Source organism: Synchiropus splendidus, chromosome 3, assembly GCF_027744825.2.
Source record: "Synchiropus splendidus isolate RoL2022-P1 chromosome 3, RoL_Sspl_1.0, whole genome shotgun sequence".
In the NCBI taxonomy this organism is placed as follows: domain Eukaryota; kingdom Metazoa; phylum Chordata; class Actinopteri; order Syngnathiformes; family Callionymidae; genus Synchiropus; species Synchiropus splendidus.
In genome coordinates, this window is record NC_071336.1 from 12,670,333 (window position 1) to 12,691,037 (window position 20,705).

General features: G+C 42.0%; 1 long non-coding RNA gene across 1 annotated transcript in view; it reads left to right on the top strand.

Moving 5' to 3' along the window:
• The first annotated feature begins 5,339 nt into the window (after positions 1-5,339).
• LOC128756278 (uncharacterized) overlaps positions 5,340-20,705 on the top strand; it is a 31,366-nt gene continuing 16,000 nt past the window's right edge. Inside the window, exons 1-2 of the long non-coding RNA XR_008414210.1 lie at positions 5,340-5,445; positions 12,034-12,157. This is a non-coding gene — a long non-coding RNA (uncharacterized LOC128756278). The remainder of the gene's footprint in view (positions 5,446-12,033; positions 12,158-20,705) is intronic.

The following is a 20,705-nucleotide window of genomic DNA, read 5'->3' on the forward strand; positions in this document are numbered from 1 at the left end:
TACAAACAAGAAAAGTAATTTCGCCTTCATTTTCTAAGTGCACAGATACAAGTGGCTAAACACGAGCTCTTGAAACTGCAATTGTGACACATTGCTAAGTTTTCCACTTCAACCACCGCCAAAACGGGTGCATAAGTTCCACATACTCGTAGAACACGTATGCGTGTGCACCCTTTTGCACCTCTTCTCGCACCTGTAAATAAAACTGATGCGCACGCGTAGAAGTCGCGGCAATACGTGCCTGTTACTCCATGCGCGTTCCCGGTAGTCACGTGACGTCTATTGTCCAATCAGCTGCAGCGACATCCCGTGTCATGGCGGTTTACAAAGAATTCGGATAGAAGGCGATTCTCACTGTTACCACTGATAGAAAGACAGACGGTAAGTGCTTCATTTACCTACGTCGCTTTTCCTCGGAAGATTGATGCAATATAATGGCAAAGGGTGTCGCTGCAGCTTATTGGACAATAGACATCACGTGACTGCCGGGAACGCACATGGAGTAACAGGCACGTATTGCCGCCACTTCTACGAGTGCAGTTTCAAGAGCTCGTGTTTAGCCACTTGTATCGGTGCACTTTCTTTTCGTGTTTGTATGAATGTAAATCTTCTTTTTACACGCACGTGCCACGGGGTTTACGGATGCATATGTGCAGTTACGCGTATGTGCCTCTGACGCATGGAGCGGCGAGTCTTGTGTTACGGGTATGTGCCACTTTTGCACCCATTTTACCTTCATATGGAAGTATTCCAACAAGTTGTGCCTCAGACCCAAATTTAAGCAATGCAAGACCACTGGGATTAGAGGTAGCCAACATGTGGACAGGGATATTCTCATTCTATTATTAATATAATAGCATTATTATGTTGTGCACAACCGCCACACCACTCTCTATGATGGGTTAAGTGGTCCTGACAGCAACACCAAATCCCTTTTCACTGAGTTGAAGGAGGAACACGGTCAGTTTCATGTTACATTCACTCAACTTGCACAAACTTGACGCAAAATTACAAAAGATGACCTGCTGTTGCGGACTGACACTCGGAAAAAGGCAACTTTGATGGGAAGAGATTGAGTGAAGGAGTACTGAGCAGGGTAAGAAGTGAAAGTGTCTTTGTTCTGAAAAGGCTACTCTCACTGCAGTTTTCAGAATAAAGGTGACGCACAGATTGGTTAAGTGGTTTGTGCTTGATTGACAGGATGGCACCTATCGACCTGCACCCAGGAGACCCTGTCTGGAACACTTTGGACACCCCTGATGTAGAGTCGCTAAAGTTTTAGAATAACTTCTCAGACTATTATTTTGTTTGACACTAATCAAATGCCACTGGAATAATACTCTGCTCTGGCAAAACTTGAATCTTTTACAATTGATTTAAACTGTTTTAGTCTTACTTTAACCTCCCACTGCACTCTTTGCTCGATCATGCAGGTTGATGCCCATAAACATCAGTCAGAGTTCTGGTGCAGGCTCTTTTAAGCACATGTGTACAGTGATGCCACTCCCTCCTGAGTTTTCCGCCAGCTTGCACCATCAGATCTCAACAGCTCATCCACAAAGCAGCAGCTTCACCAGTCTTCAACAAATTCCTCTCACCACGACACCATCAGGATGGAGTTCTTCCCCGTCTAAAATGTCAACGTACGAGAGGTTGCAAGAGCAAAGCATAATGTGACATGAATTATAGGAATAAACTGAGATAAACTGGGAATTTAAATTTAAGGTCGGCTCTTCAGGGGAACGTCATTGTTGTTGAGTAAAATATATTTCAGCGTGACTAAAACAAATAGAGGCCACTCAAATACACTTGAATATCCAAGTCAAATAGTCAACCACATGCACAGAGCACACTGCTTACTGCACAGCTATTGACACCACACCCCCTACCAGCACGGTGCATGCCTCCATCACCTGTACAGAAATGACAGAAAATACTGTCAAATATAGAAATTGGGATGCACCGGTCATGGTTCCTGACAATCATGTCGTCAAGATGTGTGGTACTGTGCACATGACATGGAATAAAATATTTTCTTCTTCAAAAGAAAAAAAGACAAAAACCTTACAGGCATAACACAGCCAATGGAAGACCTACACATTCTGGTGGAGCTCTAGCAGAGTGGCCTCAGTGAAATATTTACATTCTGGTGGCGTGTAGCAGAGCTTCAAGTGAGAGAGGGCACTCGGCGGAAGTTGCCGTCTTCCACCATTGCATTTACCGGGCGACAAAGCAGGCATCATCGCCGAAAGTTCCCACTTAGGTCCCAGTTTTGAAAGTTTTTGGATTCAGGTGGCGACATTGCCATCACCGAGTATACAAACATTGGATCTGACACACAACAGTGGTGCCCTGTAAATGGCTCCTGAGACATACTCATAATGATATTCTGAAATTAATGGGATGTTTTGAAGGGAGAGCGGCTTTTTTCATTAAGCATTTAGAAGATTTCTGCGGGAGACGGATGACATTGAACCCAACATTCTTGTTTTTATTCATTCATGCAAACAATGTGCTGTTCTACTGACAAATGAATCTGTCACATTTCATATGACTTCTGTTTATACTTGTGCTTGGATATATTCCCACTTAGTTCCCCGAAATTCCCATAATTCCCAATATTCCCATGGAAAGTTTCCAATATTGGATGCCCACACAAATATCTTTTAGATGAATTTAGGACACCACTGAAAAAGTAGACCATTCATCCACAATCCCTCCACTAACTGAGGAATACCACTGTATTTCGAGTCTGCCTCAAATGTCATTGCACATCAGATGCCTTCAAGAGAGATTGGCCGCCTGCTGACAAAACAAAAAAAAAACAGGAAGCAATGATTTTTCCTCACTACCCAGACTCGGCTGGACTGGGAACAACAAGTGATCAGCCATTGGAGAGCATTGATTTTTCTGACTGAGGTCACTCGTACTTCACCACTTCCAGTCTCCGCCTCGGTTGAGCAGATGGTTGATAACAGATCAAGCACCGTGGGAAGCAGCGACATACTGAATTGCTGGTGAGTGATGGAGAAGAGGACTTCATCACTCATAAGAATTGTAATGGAAGACATGTAGTTCTACTAACAATGGTCGATAATACTGTTGCGATTTTCCAGACCTTGTGGGGGATTGCATTTTCATGATTTCAGATAAGAAGACAGTGACTATTACTACTATGAATTCTATATTCTGTAAAGCAAGGACAGTATCGGGATCCAAACCTTTCTGCTGTTTCTCTCCTCACTGGAACATCAGCCATCTCATTCAACTTTCATTTGAATTCGTGTACATCACTTTGCTCATCTGTCTCACCCTGGAAGGGCGTTAGAGGCAGAATAATTAATTGGCCGAGGTTATTGCTTCTAAATTTGATCTTTTCATCCGCCCCTCATTACTCTCTTAATTATTCTGCAGGACCTGCAACTGGATTGATCAGCGCTGCCGTGAAAAACAGAGCTTGAAACAAGAGCGATGACTCTCTGGACTTCATCAGGTGTCATTGAAGAAGAGGACAGAAATTCAGAGAACATTTCTAAATGTTCATGTCCCATGGTTCAGCGTTATTCGCTCAATAAAACGATTAGGAAGCAACTCAACAGTCTTCACCACCAACGACTGCCAAAGATTGTAATGTTGCCATGGTGATGAGACTTCTTTGTGAAAGAGGAGTCGTTCTTCTAGGAAATAAGGAAGGGCCACACAAACTGGAGAGTCTATACATTCACATCAAGGTTTGAGTCCCAAAGAATAGACCACAGAATGATGGACTCCATCATAGGCTACGACATGTGTGTGTTGAAATACCGGAAAAACTGAGCAGTGTTTTCTCTCATGACGTATGTTACGTTTTTAGAACTGTATTCTTCTGTTAAAGAACTTTAACTTCATGGTGGCATTGGCATCAAAAGCTTCGTACTTTGGCTCTAAAGCAGCTCCTTGACAGTCGGAGAAGGGGAAACAGTGTCAGGGGGAAGCAGATCTGAATGTAAACACACAAAACTGCTTGTTATACACGACTCACATGTCAAAAGTCTGGGCAAAGTCTTTTGCCCTCAAGTCTCAAGTCACTGATAGGTGCAACTTAAGTGCGTCAGGAGTCCCAAGTCGCAGACTTGAGTCTGCATATATGCTGTTGTGAGAGCTAGTGAGTGTCAAAACAGACCTAATGACGCAGAGTGATAGGTTCCGTGTCTTGTCCGTGTTTTTGTTTTGTAACTTCCAGTTTTCCTGTTTGGTATGTAGCTCCCTCCAGCTTTATGGCAGCACAGCTGGAACTCATTCCGTTAATCATCACCAGCGAGGACATCTACCATGGAGTTCCAGTCTGATTTGCTAGATGTTCGTGTCTGATAGTAAGTCCTCTCTTGTTTGATCCGTTCACTAGTGGCTCTGTTTATATTCTCTGTTTACTCCGCGTTCTACTCCTCGCTGTCTCGCCTGTCTCTCGCTCTTCTCTCTCCTCCACGATTGACTGTGTGTGAGTGTTTGTTTACTCGCTTTTTTAGTTCTACCGTTGTGGTATTTATTTCCTTGGGGTGGTGTGTGTGTTTAACCACGACTGAGCGTCCTTAGTCCGTATTAGCCTCGTGAGGGTTATATCCGAGTGTGCTTCTCAGTAGTCTCCGTTTTCAGGCTTGTATTTCTTACACCTGCCTTCTGTTTCTGCTTTATCCCCTCCTTTCATGTTTGTCCTCCGCGCTCCGCTTCTGGTGTCGTCAACTTCTGTTCTGCTTATTGTTTGTGTATTGTTTGTTATTTGTATTAAAACTGTGTTAACTGCTAGGGATGGCTTGTCATGGGAAGTGCTCTAGGAAGCCTGGCGTTCCATATGGGACAAAGAGTAGGAAGCAAATAATCCATGTTTTCCATCAAAAGGGTGGTTGCTGGGCCGATGCGGCTGATAGGTCAGTGTGGGGCTAAATGCAAGCAGCACTTCTTTTTTGTCGGTGACTGCATGTGTCACAGTAGAAAAGAGTGGATAGGAAAGGTGGTTGAGGCCAGCAGTCTGTTTAAGGAAGACAAAGTGGAAACAAACAACAGGCAGAGACGAGAAGGTTGTTACAAGTGGGAAATCTACAACTCAAAGGCAGCGTTTATGGTGCACAGAATTGTCCGTCAACTGTGCAATGAACTCAAAAATCAACCTGTAGATTTGTTTCAAAAGTTTTGTGACCTGGTTGATGAATTGAACCTTGAATTGCTTCTCCGTCGCCATTATTGATTAGCATATAAACCATGGTTAATTCAAAGCCGGTTTGCCGCAGGCTGTCAGCAGAGGAACAAAGTCACACAATGATGATGGGCTTTTGATGACAACAAGGGAGAGCAAAGGTTTAGTGCCTCCAGCCAATTTCGGCACGGCAGCCAAGACGATATGAGCAGTTTAAACGCACTGCTCAGAATGAAGGTTGATTTATTCCTGTGGGATTAACTTTGCTGTAGGAGGTGAGAAGCATTCAGTGATTCTTGTTAATTTTAATCTCCCAGAAGGAATTAAACCATGTGGCAACAACATAATGCGCGTGCGGGTTTATCAACACTGCTCTGTTCCGTCTTAATAAATAGGAAACATTTTGACTGTGATGATTTAATGTCCTGAAATAAAGCCTGTATAACTGCTGGGGAAATATTATTCAAGGCAGACTGGTGAGGCTTGAAATCTGTTTTACCCATCCTCCGAGAAGGCAATTATTCCTGAAGCTGCTTCGCAGCTCTTTAACACAAGGATACTTGATAGGGGTCTAAACAATGGCAACCTTGGTTTTGAATGTGTGATAACATGCTCACACTAAATGGAAAAGTCTGCAATGAAGCAGGAGACATGGGACAGATGCAAACACACATCAGCACTTCAGTTCTTTCTGTAAGAAAAACATTGCATTTACTCAGCCTGTGCTGCAGCTGTGTCAGGAGGTGAGGCTTTTTTAAATGCACTGCAGACTGGCTTTAGCCAGCAGGGTGTTCCCTCCTTTCTATTCCGCTCCGTAATTAAGTGGTGGCTGACCTTCACACAAAAGGACTAGTCAGTCGTCCATGTGTTGTCAAATTACTCCACCGTGTGACTAATAAAGGTCAGCTAATCTCATCGAATGTAATGAAATTACAGTGAGGTGAGAACATAGTGCTGGGCAGTCGAAAACAACTGAAAGGCGATGAAAAGTGCAGCTTTAATAATGAAATCAGTGGAAATTCAAGTAAAATTTGGGATCTCAATTCATCGCAGTAAGGCTGAGTTAACATTTTGTATCTTTTCTAAATGTCACTTAAAAGGTTTTATCGACACAAGAGGGATCATTAACGCTGATAATGTGCTGCTTTTAGCAGGTGTTTGAGCCTCTTCAGTGCCGCTAAAGAATGTTCTTGACACTGTCTGTTATGTCGGGTTGTTGTAGTACATGTTTGCATTGAGAACCTATTCATGGCCACTGTTGTGTTGATAAACTCTTGCTTGAAGTTACATTTAGAACAAAACGGATGAATTTGCTATTAAGCAAGTTAACTCAGCTTTAGTGCGATGAATTGAGATTGACATTTTTTTAACAGCGCTAAAAATAACCATGAGGGTAATAGAGTAAGACGAAATTTGTTTGTCAACGCCTCTTTGTCCCATCACGAATATGAGACGATGACTAGACCGCACCAATGTTATAAAGCTGAGTGAATGTACGTTATAGTTGACGAATAAAAAGAAGACAAAACCTCCTCCTTAGCTGTGTAGCACACAAGAAGAAGCACAACATGTTTATGATGGCAAAAAAAGTCCTCCAACTACGTGTCTTCTTCCTGCGCCCCTGAGGCTTCAACTAGAAGTCCCTGCAGGAGGGTTACCGCGAACGCTGGAGCCTTAAAGGCTGCAACAGGTCTGTCATTTCAGGGATTCCTGAATTGCTGTAAGAGTAATAGTGGCGCATGCACACACGTATTAGTGGCATAGCAAACCATGTGTACAGTGGCATGATGACCACAAAAACGAGGAATTACTTAGTTTAAAAAAAATGTAAATGTCATCTCACATTGGATGATTTTCAGCCATGCAATTCATGACTTCACCTGTCGACTGACATCGTGGTTAACTGATAGGGAGCTATGTTACTGATAGAGAGTCAAAATGTTTTATGTGGTACTTGTGTTTATATCCTCAGTCATTTTTCAAAAGCTCTCACTTTCAGGCTTGCCATCATGTGTGTATCGCCCTGCAGCTGTCATCCTGCCTCAGGCTTGATAAATCTGATCCGCCATCTTGAGTAAAAAACGGCCCTGGTTTATTTATCTTGCCTGTTGCTACAGTAGCTCTGTGGATCACTAGGAAGGGTTTTTTGATCTGATGAAGTTCATGAGAATTTCCAGTGAATTACCTCTGATAGGCACGTACCAAAATAAAAACACTCTCAGGGAGCACAAACCTCCACCAAGCAGCTCCAGCCCAGAAGCTTCCATCCAAATCTGTCCACAACTTTTCCAAATAATATTGAACACTGACAGACAAACAGACAAACCAACACTGTTGAAAACACAACCCCCTTGATAACCAGATATTTATTCTCAACATTTCATGTGTGTTCACTTCCTGTTCTCTAGCTTTACTGTTCTCTGACTCAGTTTGTCTTCATCCTTGGGTCCTTTGCTTTCTGCTCTCATGTCGTCTGTACTTAAGGCCACCCGTGGGTTGTGAAGTGGGCTGTTGGCTGAAGGTCATATAGTGGAGCTATTGTCCGAATGGAGCCCATAAGCATGTTAGGATGCTGTGTTGTTGAAAGGCCTCTGTACTACTGTACTACTCACCATGTGGTTACGACATCTTCACTGTAGGTGCAGTGGCAAGGATTCAAATTGGGTCGTCAAAGCTACAGTGTAGGAGGAGGAGTAGGAGACTGCAGTTTAAATGGAATCCATCTCCGGATGGTATTCGTTTTGAAAATAGCTCAAGCTGTGTTATGTGGTGACGCAGACAACACAAAGACAGTGAAGGGCCGCTGTGTGTGCCTCATAAAAAGCATCAGAGTTATTAATGCTCAGCAGAGTGGAGTAGTGAAGGGCTTATGAGGCTTCATGAAACAGTCTCCTTTTTTTCACAGTCCACTAGAGGGCACTCTCTGCTCTAAAGTCTGCTTCAGCACACAAACCAAGGGCGCCATCGACTGAGCTCTAAAAATCTTTTATGAAGCCTCTTCAGTCCATCACTAGTCGAAACATATAGACGCCACTGGCGTGATTATTGCATTAGATATGCATCAAGAGTTCAGACAGAGCCACTGCAAATGTGAAATGGGTAGATCTCTGCACAGATACATACCGTCGAGGCACAATGCAGTAGATTTCATGTGTGAAGAAGAGAGAATTGTCTATCCACAGCACTTACTTTCCGCGAATTCCAGTCTCACAAAAGTTATCAGAGCCCTGCCCCCAAATGTAATGACTCATTTTTATTCTATTTACTGCCTTTTAATGCGCAGGAATTTCTATTTTAGTGAGCCAGTCCCCAAGTGGCCTCCAACAGAATTATTCTTCGCGAAGATGCCAGCTGCTGCCAAAAACAGAACACTGAGAGGGCAAATAAGTTTGTCAGTGTTTCAAGGATTAACGGAAAACACTCGCACTCAATGTAACATTCAATGCTTTTTAGGAGAGATTCTCTTTTCATTGTGCTCTTGATGAAGAACATGCAGAGTCCAAATTGGTTGTTAGGTGTGGGAATACAATTACAGAAACCAGAACTTCAACTCTGAAAAGATTTGTTCTCAGGGCCACAGAAACGTTCTATTTCGTCCAAAAATTGGATCATAGAAATTCACTATTTTTAAAATCCAATAATTACATGTACAGTATGTGACTTTGGCGGATATTCAAATGGCAAAAATAATCTTCCAAGAAACACTGTCCAGAAAAGAGGGACAGGATTTATACTGAACTTAAGATATCAATATGTTGAGGACGACAAGAGGCGTTCCTGTCATTCTCTGGAATCAACCTGAGGATTAATTTGAATGTGAGAGAAAATGCACCAACATTTATCATCTCAAGTGTTATTTGTTTACATAATAATACATTGTTGCAGCTGTTTGAGTCTCTATGTTGATATATATATACCTTTAGTAGTGATTTTATTTATTTTGATTGGGCGAGGGGCTGGGTGAGTCTGTCTATACACACTGTCAAAGTAAAATAAACTAAGGTGATGGGAATGTGGGACGATAAATCCTGCGGCTTGTCATGTTTATCGAGGACTATTTTAGGGATCTTTGGTACTGGACAGCAGTTTCCGACGGCACTTTTTCCAATGTATGATTATTTTTGTAGCTTAGCTATCATTTGGGTATATCAATATATTAATGTTGGGAATGTGGCCTTTTGCGTCAATGATGCCAAAGGCAGCGTTCAGCATTGCATTAGAGCATTAGACTTTTCGACTCTAATTGAAGCGCAGGTTCCACACACGATGCCGTGGGCAGCGAATCAATTAATCGCAGTTTAATGACATAAGAATTTTTGCGCCAAGAAGCCACATTTTTTAATTTGAATGAATTTGGTACATTACTGAATCAAATGATGGACCCATACATACATTTAAACAACAAAATATTGTTTATTTTGCATCAGTTTGACAACAGCACAGTAAATCACGATGGTGGCTGTAGTCAAGTTTTATATCACCTTATTTAAACTAAAGCTCTTTTAATGTCTTGAAAATATTTGTATAAGAATTTCAATGTTAAAAGAATTTCAAGTACATTCAGTGTAATGGAAACCGTGGTCATTGTGTAGCGAAACACATCCCTGAACCAAAGCAAACAGATGCTTTTGTTTGCTTTTGTTCAGGGATTCCTCCATGTTTGTTGTTGTTGTTCTCATCCTAGCTGCCACGTGTCTTGTGCATCAGTGTGATCAGTGGACCAGGAACTCCTGCACTGACAAAGGTTCCCTGTTGTCTGGAGAGCAAACTGTTCAATTAAATTAAATTAAATTTGTTGTAATTAATTAATCATAATAATATTGTCATTAATTCATCATAACTCAGTTAAAGTTCCACCACTAGTTTTTACACCATTGAATGACACAAAAGTCCACTTTCCTGTCGCCAATATATTACACCACAGGACTGAGGATCTTTTGAATGTAAGTTGCTTTCAGACATTTCACTGGTAAGACGGAGCATTTGCTTTCATCTATAACTTGTTCAGACTCAAACCTCAAATGTTTTGTACTAATAGAATCACTTTACACTCATTTCTGCCTCACAAGAAACAAGTCATGTCCAAAGATGCCATGAGTTGAGACAGGACTGAGGTCCTCCATGAGTAAAGTGCTGAAGCACATCACTCTATTCTCAGTTGAGCTGGAGAGCAGCTGCAGTTGCTGAAATTAACTTTACATTAATTACTCTATAAGTGATAACAACATGACATTTTGAAACAGCCCAACAGATCGCAATGTTCTGAATCACGACACAGACACACGTGAACATTTCAGTCACATGGATCACAGGCAACATACGTTATCAAGTCCTCAGGAGAAAGGCGTCCATTGAGGCCTTTCTCTTTGATCAGCAAACCTCCAGGGGGCTGAATTGTCCATCTGAGCTGTGGATTTCAAGCCAGGCATTTTAGATTATTTAAATCCCCCCTTAGATCTGTTTACACTGGCTACTGGTTCACCCTGCAGCTGCTCTGTCGCCCAGGCAGCTTCCACACTCAACCCCAATGCTGGATTTGTTCGACATCTTTCAATTTGTCAGTATTTAACTGTGGTTAACATGCAGCTAGTATCCAATGGAAATTTGTGACCTCAATAATTCATTTTCATTCTTCAGTCTTAGATGAGATTATCAACTGACCTCAGGTGATAGAACATTGAGTCTTTCACAGGAGAGCTAACAATAGACACATTATTTTGGACAAATAATCTGTATTGTGAACTGTGGAAGATAAAACCTGTGTTAAAATTTAGAGATGCACCCAGGTGAAAACGCTCAGGCGAAACTGAAAATGAGGCAACTGAGGCTGAAAACTGAACCACAGAAATAACTATTATGATATTAGTGATTTTTGGAACCACTGCATTTATGTTGATGACTGTGAGCTCATGTCACAAAAGTCAAGCCATGATAAATGCATTCAGTATGATTCAAATATGAAATGATAAATCAACTGCAAAAAAAAACACTGGACAAAATAAAATCTATGCACTGATGAGTCCATTAATGTTCACACTAAATGCCATAAACTACTGATCATTACCAGCAAATAAGCTTGTAATTCATTTATTAATATGATCCAGATAGATCTCAGTGATGCATATGTCGACAGACTCTTGGTGTACTTTCGGGTGGGAATACGCTAAAGCATCCCGAGGCAGACGCTGGGATATAGTACCTCCACCAAGCCTGCAGTAGCCTGCAGCATCTCCTCAAAAAGAAGAGAGAGAGAGAGATTTACCTGATTTACCTCAAACTAAACTTGTAATATGACTAGCTTAACCGTCCACGCTGGCCAGTTCACTCTTGACAGCAGGCCATCACAATGACAGCATAATATTTCAGCTTGATGAAGCCTTTCATCATCATGCATATTTACATAACACATTAATGCGTCTTACCAACATGTTAACAATTGCTCTTAATGCTTCAGTGAATGCATAATGCTCCAGGTTAAACACGTGGTGTAGTCCATGTGACACGCAGGTATATGCGGCGTGTCCACTCGGAAACATTTGTGATTTCCATATGCCATACATCACAACATAATCATTGAACAGGTTCTGCACACTGAGACTGGATAATGATGAAAAACAACTCAGTGACAGTTTTTTGCCTCCTGTAACCCACTGCACCGGGAACACACACAAACACGGTTGGAAAGTGTTGGGAAACTTCTGAGTGTGCATTGAGCTCTTTCATGGAAATGCGCCCATTCGGACATCCATCATCAGAGGAGGTCCGCTTGGCGGTTTCTCGGCTCAAACACAAATATTAAAGAGGAGATAAAAAGGACAGAAGATATGAAACGAAAGTTACCAACACTTTTTCCGTGCTCTCAGGCGTTCACCCCCCTCGAGAGAGATGAACATCACAACTGGAGCAGACATGGTTAAGGATGGAGACGTCGCCAGTATTAGCCAGTACTACTATGAACTACAGTAATGCTGAGTACTTTCTCCACAGGTAAAAGTTACTTTATTATTATTATTATTATTATTATTTTGTCTGATGTTGCCTCTTGCTAATTTGTTCTGTAAAACAATTACACTGATATGCTGCATGGCAGTACGGTACAAGTTTGGCAATTCTTCCTAAAGGCTCTGTCCAGTATATAACAATTGTTTCTACTAAAACTGATAACCCTCAGCTATATTTGTGAATTATTCTCATTGGTGTCATCACAGTACATGCATTATCCCTATTGTGATGCTTCAACGTATTGATTACACATCTTGAGAATTCTCTCAAAATAGACACGTGTAGCGTAACTCTAGATGAGAAGGAGTACCACAGTGTAACTACTACAACTACTAAATACAAACATTACGCCACAGTGTGAAACCAGAATGTAAAATGGACAGTTTCAAGTGTGATGGCCATACATTTTAGTTTTATGCAAAGCTACTCTGTTAGTATACTGTAATAGCATGTGAAACTGGAGTAGAGAAAAAAAGCACAGTTGTCCCTTTCACTCTGTCATGCATTTCAAAAGCTGTGTCCTTCTATAACAATGAGTCTTGATGTCACAGTGGTGTGGCAACTCTGGAAACTATACTCTCATGCCGTACACTGCTTCCCATTGGCCAGCACTTTCAAGTGAAAAGCAAGATGGCAGATGAATGAGATGGGGTGCAGCTCATGGGAGGAATATCTTCCCATCACTTACATTTTAGGAGGCCTCCAAAAGAAAGTATGGGGACATCAAGTAACAACTAATTCTGTACTAATATAATTGTTAAAATGTCACAGTCACATTTTGTCTTTTGTCTGAAAAATGTATTTGCAATCATTTACAATTCCCCATTATTTTTTTTCTTTTGTTCATGGTCATTGATTGATTGGTTGATGTATTGTTCAGTAAATATCGAGAGATTTTCTTAGTGCTCAAATACATGATATGATCAATGAGCAAAACACAATCTATTTTTCCAAGCACAGTGCTGAGCACTCCATCAGAAGTAGTCGAAGGAATGTCATTCTTCACTTTGGACAATCCGAGGCGCACATGGTCCACTCCGTACCTGGCTCTCGCCTTCTCTTATTGAGGTGTTTTAGGAATGCAACTCACTCTGCAGAGATGCAGTCTGCTAAAGGGCGAGTTTGATGGAGGATTAGGGAGAATGCATTCATTTAAATATCTTGGATTTCAAGGCAGCAGACATCTGTTGAAAATTCTTGTAATAAGCCTCAGTCGACAACCTTTAAATACCTTTAATCTAACAGGAATAAGCTGTGTTTTCTCACCCGGCCATCAGTCAGCAGCAGACTGAGTGAAGAGTCATTACTGCAGCGAACACAGAGGAGGTAATTTGTAGTTGAAAAGTCAATAAATCCACTTGCACTAATGGTTTTCCATCAGTAGAACAAAAGCCTTCAGGGGCTCTGAGTCTCTGCACCCTCCCTCAAACACCAAGGCAGATCTAGACAATTAAAAGTTGACTGGTCAGACCACTTAGTTTGCATGACAATTGGCAGCATGAGTGTAGGGCGCATCATAATGTCTAGAGCTGTCATCAAGAGGCACCGTAGCTCAAGCACATGTAGATTTCAATACTCACGATGGACCCACATATACACTTCAATGTTCAAGGTGAATGGAAAGCATTTCTTAGGTCTCCCCATTTGTATTTGTTTCAGCCAAACACCTCTGTTTAGCCCATTCTGGCTCGCCACTTTTGAGATTTCCAAACTTCAGACTGTGAAATCCGTCAGTATGCTTGTTGCTTTAAAAAGAATCGCCATCAGCTGGAGAAAAAATCCTGGCATGTTACAAACTATACATGACAAATAAAGCTGTTTCTGGTTCGGATCTACAACCATGAGACAAGCAGATAATTCGATTCTCAGGTAGGAGCAGCAATTGCTCGGGATGTAGGTTGGATTTTCATAGGTTCTTTAGTCGGTTAAAAAAGAGAGGAACCCACTGATATATTGTAATTTTCGCCTCCTCAACAATCTTCTTTCTCTTCGGGCTTCTCCCTTCAGGGGTCTCCACAGCGGATCATCTTCCCCCATCTCACCCTGTCCTCTGCTTCCTCTTCTCTCAAACCTGTCCTCCTTCACCACTTCCATAAATCTCCTCTTTGGCCTTCCTCTCCACCTTCTGCCTGTTCCAACCTCAACATCTTCCTACCAATGTACTGGTTATCTCTCCTCTGTACATGTCCAAACCCTCTCCATCTCGCCTCTCTGACTTTGTCTCCTAAACACCTGACATGTGCTGTCCCTCTGATCTACTGCTTCCTCATCCTATCCATCCTGCTCACTCCCAGAGAGAACCTCAGTATCTTCATCTCTGCTACCTCCAGCTCTGCCTCCTGTCTTTTCCTCAGTGCCACTGTTTCCAAACCACACAACATTGCTGGCCTGACACCTCCCCTTTCATCCGACACCCTTTTGTCACACATCACACCTGACACTTTTCTCCAATTATTCCATCCCGCCTGCACCCGCTTCTTCACCTCTTTCTCACACTCTCCATTGCTCTGGACAGTTGAGCCTAAATCCTACACCTTCTTTATCTCTACATCCTGTAACTTCACCTGTCCACCTGGGTCCCTCTCATTCACACATATGTATTCCGTCTTACTACAGCTAACCTAATCTTCCACTAGCTCACTGCTCTCACCACAGATCACAATGTCATCTGCAAACATCGTTGTCCCAGGGGTTTCTGGTCTCACCTCACCTGTCAAGCTGTCCATCACCAGTAGGGGCTCAGTCTCACCTCCACCTTGAACCCCTCTGTTACACCTGCAGCACACCTCAATACTGTCTTACACCTGGCACACATGTCCTGCAACACTCAAACCCTAAAGTTGTGCAGTCCTCCATAACGTGGGCTGAAAATCAGCAGGATAGCAGCAGGAAAAAAATAGCTATTAAAGCAGAGGGACGTCCCTGAGCTTAAAAATGACTTCAATTTAGTTTGTCCAAAATGCAAAACCTTGAGCTCAAAGTGCAAGGCTATCTAGGCCGTCAACCAGATAATAGTGTAGGAAGGAAGTTCGTTTTATCTTATTAAGCCCCGGAAAATCAATGGTCAGTATCACAGGTTACATGTTGAAGAAGAAAACAACACCCAGAGGAGAAGCTCACAGAGTGATTTCACCTGCAGCCAGGATATGGTCATTCACTTACGGTATTAACAGCTTGAACAAATGATTGGATGTAGTGTATCACCAGTAAGCAAGTGAATCACACCATGAGGCCAGAAACAGCATTTGCTTTCCCTGAAGAGCTCTGTCGTTTTCATGGTAAACTGCAGGAGAACGGATTCAGCTGAGCTACTTTGCCTGCTCTATGTCACGTGTAACACAACAAGGCAGTTATTTAGACAGCGTGCCATGGTTTGGGGGAAAACGGTGTGTTTTATTTTATAGACAATTCATCATATTCAGGGGCAAGAAATGTAAATTCGTATGTTTATCACACGCTTTTTAAAGTAGATATTTTAGGTGAATTCCTATTCCTTCCTTAATCCTCAACCTTAATCCCCCAACCTCATTCTATAAAACAAAGGGTAAAGGCAGATTTTGTTTGATTTTGTTAGTTGCAGGGACATCCTTAGCCTGTTGGGGGCAGCATTACAACAAAGTGGCGGTTCGTCAATTCAGAAGAAGAAGAAATTTACACGATCAGTCACAATGCTGCCTGTAGCTGTGTTTATGTCTTTTGTCTTTTATATCTCCATTAACAAAGAAAACACATTTGTAGCTCTCTTTGTTTTCAACGGCGTCTTTGATACTACACAAAGGATTCTGGGTATTCCTTAATACCGAGGGACGTCACCGAGTTCCTCAATACTGAGGAAGCCACGTTCCTCAATCTTGTTCCTACATGTAACTTCCTAAGCATTGGGACAGTCCTTGCTCCTCGCAATAAAGCACATTTATGGGGACTGAGGTTGAGGATTAAGGAAGGAATTGGAACGCACCCATTGTGTCTTCATATGTTATGTGCCAACAATCTGAAATTTATGTTGACTTGTCATGTCATGACCGACAATTTAATTGTTGTCATTCATGTAATATATGTATTTGAGTCTGGTAGATTCAAGACCTCAAGTGTCAGGTTCAATTTTTTAGTGATTCTGAAGTGTGTCAGCTGCGGCGACAACACAGCAGACAAGCAGGTTCTTGGCTCACAACTGTGGAAAATTGGCATTCATGGAGAAAGAGCAGATAACGGACAAGACACAAACAGCATGCCAATCTGGATTCCAACTCCTGCGTCTGTCAATCATTCTGATGGGCTTGTGCGCCTACCAAGGAGTTTTAAGAATAGTAGTGTAATAGATGCTCATGGCCTGTGAGTGGAGCACAACACAGCTGGAACAGCATCCAGGCCAAAAGAGCCTTTGGTTTTCTTCACAGGTTTCTACATGATGCGCTTCATTTACATAGTAGTTACCGTACTTTCCTGCACGTTGTACATTGTAGGACGACTCAGTGTAAGGTATCAGGTTTTAGACAAACCTGTCTTCCAGCACCAGGCTTCAAAATAAAGATGTCACACAAAATGACATTAGGCCGGTACCAAATTGGTCGTCTTCTGGAATGTGTCCTACCTGCCGCGGAATGACGACTTCACGTCTGCCAGTAACAATCGGGAGAAATGAAGGATTTGATGACACTTTCTACTACATAATACATCCTCAAAAGACGTTGTGAACTCGCACAAATGTCGTCGAACAACGTGTTACAATTGGCCGACATGTACAAGTTATTGCTTTCGTTTGATATCGCACCAAAACCAGAAGCGACTCCTCAGCAGACTTTTATTCATTTAAGAGCGGTCAATAAAAATCAATGTAGGAGTTTTCACCCCGCCACCAAACAATAACCTGGAAATGTCAGCCAATCGTGACACCTCTCTCGTTAAACCAGGAAGTAGTAGGACTGATTCTGTATGGACGAAAGCATACATCAAACATCGCCTCATTGAAAACCCCATCGTTGATGCCGGATGTTATGTCTTCCCGCGGCAGGTAGGACACATTCCACAAGCCGACCGATTTGGTACCGACAATGGCCTGAAGCCATTTTGTCTTTATTTTGAAGCCTGCGGCAGTTTTGTCTGACAAATGAGGGAGGTATTCCTGAAACCTGATACCTCACTCTGAGACCAGAGGATGCCCTAAAATGTTCACCGTACTACACAAAATGATCTTCAATGGCGCTTTATTGAGCTTAAATGAAGACTCCTCACAGAAGCCATTGAGTGAAATAGACCTCTGGGACAAGCTCAACTGTAGAAACAGGCAAACATCATTTCATTGTGCTTGTTGAATTGGTTTCAGAGCATTGCAAACAGAAGCAGCCTTGGTTTGCTGCTCTCCATCAGTAATTCTGCAGTAATAGATGGCAGACAAAGGAAAATCTTCTAAAGTTGTTCGGCCATTTGCTCCTTCAAACAAATAAAAAATGTGGGCCAGCGTTACTGCAGTAATTCTAAAAGGAATAGCTTTATTTGGAAACAGAGCAGATGAACTTGTGCGGGACAATCTTTTAAAGCTTCCGGCTCTTAGAACTCCTATATCGGATATGTATTAAATGACTTTCTTCAATCGTTCTCCTTGGTCAGCTAGTTCTTTCTTTGTTGGAGACATAATGTGTGAGCTGGTAAATCAGTCAGTTGAGGTCCTGTGACATCACGTGTGAGAACATAAGATCAATTTTCTGCTCAAGGAGAGGCAAATGTGAGCCATTCAATTTGTCAACTCCTCGGTCCTTTCTCTTGCAGGCCACACACTTAAAAGAAATTGTAGCGCTCAGCTTCGAAATCTATTAACTTCCCATTGATCGGCAACAGATGGACTGGGACAAATTATATTGAGTCACTCATGCAATTCGGTCTTCAGCCGCAGCAGGTCGTCTTTGTCACTGTCAGTCATTGTAAATCAGGTTCCAGCATTGGACTTCACAGTACGTTTGATGAATCTTCGAGGCCCACATCACATCGGAATGATCGTCGCGCATGCGCACACTCTGGCTTGACCCATGGATCACAGGCACCAGTTGTGCGATCTGGACACAGCAGAGATTTGGAGAGCAGTGGCGGTGCAACACTTAACATACTGGGCCCCAGTTGAATAAACTGCCTAAACAAATCTAACTCATTTTAAAGACTGTATTGCTTTTGATGTTCTTGCTCTGTCTCAATACATCTTTGTAAGAAACATATTTACATTTACAGGGATTACGCCAGGAAAAAATAATGAACAGAACACAGCCAATAAAATACCAATAGAGATAGAATGAATCAGACAGGCAAGTTTTGAGATTTAATGAGTGACTCTCTCACCAAACAGCAGCGGTCCATCTCTTCATTTGACCGCCGGAACGTGGAACTTAAGTTCTGCAAGCAAAAGACTTAAGTTATGATTGTGTTTTTTTGGGATCTTTCCGTGATAAGCACACAGATGTGCCACACTAGTTAACGTGTAGCCCTGCATTTTTAAGAGATATTTGAAATTGAGGTCTGTTTTTTGGTTTTACTCCGATCTTTTACTGCTCCAATATTTTGTCCCATGGTTACACTTTTGTCTTCTCACTCAACTCACTCACTTTTCATGCAAATGAAAACTGTTTACCCTTCATGCCTATGCTAGTTCTTCTTACAAATTACAATTACAAATAACTTTTTTAAAGAGTTAGTGTATTACAGAAGTAAACGAGTGGATTATTTCCTGTACAACCGCATGAGATGAAGTGAACATTTAGGGGATGATGCTATACTTGATTTGCCAATATAGCGATACAAGCAAGTTGCATTTTAGTGGACCCAAATTACGGAATAATGGCAGTAATGTGCAGATATACACACATACGTGACTGTGGAGCTCATATTTGATAATCATTATGGCTAACTTTGCTCTGGATATGAAATGTTGAATCCACAGAGCTGTGTTTGTGTTCATGATCAGCCCACATGATAAACGCAGGGTCACCCCTGCAACAGGAAGCGCCAGTTGGTAACACAATGTTTACAGACAAACATGCATCTTAGGGTGCGCCACACAGACACACACAGTCCCGTATTTCTGTCCTTGTTCAGACTTTTGGAGGATTCTCTGTTGAGTTTCATGCTTTCTCTAGCCTCTCACCCTAAACCTAACCATCCAAAACAAATGGCTAACACTAACCAGCACTTAAACCGTAAACTTAAAGCTTTTTACTATATCCTACTTATTTTGAAGTCCCCACAAAAGCTGCCCACAAGTAAGGATAAACTATGATCGCGTGCGGACACACACACACTCACATGTTGGACACTCATCAACATAATGCTTTCCCGAGCCTCTTACCCTAAACTAAACCATCCAAAACAAATGGCATGAAGCAGTACTCCTAACCTGGGACCCCTTTTCCTTCCGCCTGAATCCATATTTTCTACTTCATTTTTATATTGTTGAGAAAAAAATCTTACTCTGGTTTGATGGTTGGTTGTGAAAAACTCAGTAAATTGCCTTGTTATTGGCCTTAAGATTTCAAACTGGCTCACTGTAAAATGTGCGAGACAAGGCTATGCTCTAACAACTGTGCCGCTACAAAGTCATATGCAAATCAGCTATTAATTTTTTCGATGGGTGCGCTTTTTTTTGGCTTCAACACCAGACCTGTCGGTGCACAGACCTGCTCTGAAGCAAACTTAAACCTAATTATAATAACATTTATTTATTTATTTATTTATTTGTGAAGTTTTAATCCTCAAACTAGGTTTGAAGAAGTGAGAAATGGGACAAAAATATCCTCACTCTGTTGGTTAAAACACACATGGGTCCTTGTACGGATAGGAGCACAAGAAGACACACACACACGTTTACGCACGCACACACACACACACGCACACAAACACGTGCACAGTGTTCTTTCCTGACACTAATTGACACTTTGTGTCCATCACAGTATCATTGTAGGTCATGAGAAAACAAAGTCTTTGATGTGACCTTTGCCCTCTGACCTAATGGTGGATTCTACCACTACAAAATATAGAGGTTTCTTAATTAGAGGTCAGCATGGTATATCACAGGGTCACAGCCCAAATTAGTGAACACTCAAGAAGCAGTAATCTTTCAGTACATCAACATCTTCGCGACATGCAACATGTCAGTGGAGTCCCAGCACGTGTCCAGTATTTTTTCAACTGTGTTATACTTTCAGACACTATTTGGGGTGAGAGGCAGAGAACGGCCAGGTTACTGGTTACTGAAGACATGGTTTGCATCAGTTACATGAGCACGTTTTAATTGGTTTTCATCCTCCCGCAGACGCACCATAACCCTTCCCCCAGCCTCTCACCCTTAAACGAACCATCCTAAACAAATGGCTGAAGACCAAACTGAAACCCAGTGATAATGACCCAGTTATTTTGATGTCTTCATCCTCAAACTGAGGCTTGGATTTGTGTTGTCCAGCCAAATGGTCCCTCACAAGGATTGTGTTTTGTCAGGAATTGGTGCCCACAAGTGAGGATCAACACACACACACACACATACACATCGTGACAT